The following is a 1,032-nucleotide window of genomic DNA, read 5'->3' as shown; positions in this document are numbered from 1 at the left end:
CTAGTTCCATATAGCAAGCCTTCTGGTGACATATTTGTGAATCAGCTCATTTACAGGGATCTTTTTTTATTTGTTTTTATGGGATATATTAAGGTAATCTAAGCCTTTCATCCAGTTTCTTAAAGATTATGAAAATAGGCAGTAGAAGCTCATGGAGCCCGGGTGGTTTAGTTTGTGGAGTCATCTGTGCCGGTTGGTCCCAGTCCCCTTTGGTGCTTTCAGGGCCAGCCTACCTCGACCCTTGGCACCATGACCATCACTATCACCACCTTTAAGGGTGTGGACCCTAACAGCAGGAACAGCTCCCAGGTTTTGCGGCCTCCAGGTGGTGGATCCAATTTTTCACTAGGCTTTGATGAACCAACAGAACAGCCTGTGAGGAAGATCAAGATGGCTTCTAACATCTTTGGGACACCTGAAGAGAAACCCCCATCTTAGGCCAAGTCAGCAGGTGCCAAGTCTAGTGGTGGCAGGGAAGATACATTGTTGCCTGGAACACAGAGAAGTTACTCTTCTGAAGCAAGCTCTGGAGATTTCTTAGACCTGTATACATGAAAATGTGGACACAGACTTCCAAGCCAACCTGGCACGGATGGAAGAGAAGCCGGTGCCCGCTACTCCTGTGCCCAGCCCAGTGATACAGCCCCAGCGGCATCCAGGATAAACCCGCCTTGCCTCAAGTCCAGCCTTGGTCTTGGGTTAGCTTCTTGTGTTGCCTTTCTATTTGTTTTTCCATGCTTGGGAACTGCACAGCATGACCTGACTGTACATCTTTTGGATTTGTTTCATTAAAAGAGAAGCACTTTATGTACTTTATGTCTTTTCCCTGCTTTCTTTCTTCCTTTTCTTCTGTCTGTCTGACTCCTGGGTCTGTGCGCCATGGCATGAGTGTTTTCTAGTAGTAGACTGGAGTAGTAGACTGTTTAAGAACAAATGATCTAGTTCCTGATGTGTAGAGACTCTTATGTACCAGGATTTTTGACGCTGTCCTTGGCTTCATGTCATGGGACTGACAGCAGCCACAAGCACTGC

The 1,032-nt window shown here is 46.7% G+C and overlaps 1 pseudogene; it reads left to right on the top strand.

Moving 5' to 3' along the window:
• Positions 1-249: 249 nt before the first annotated feature.
• LOC110292073 lies at positions 250-792 on the top strand (annotated as a pseudogene).
• Positions 793-1,032: the final 240 nt, after the last annotated feature.

Source organism: Mus caroli, chromosome 4 (assembly GCF_900094665.2).
Source record: "Mus caroli chromosome 4, CAROLI_EIJ_v1.1, whole genome shotgun sequence".
In the NCBI taxonomy this organism is placed as follows: Eukaryota; Metazoa; Chordata; class Mammalia; order Rodentia; family Muridae; genus Mus; species Mus caroli.
Note: the sequence above shows the minus strand (reverse complement) of the source record. Positions and strands in the feature narration are given on the sequence as shown.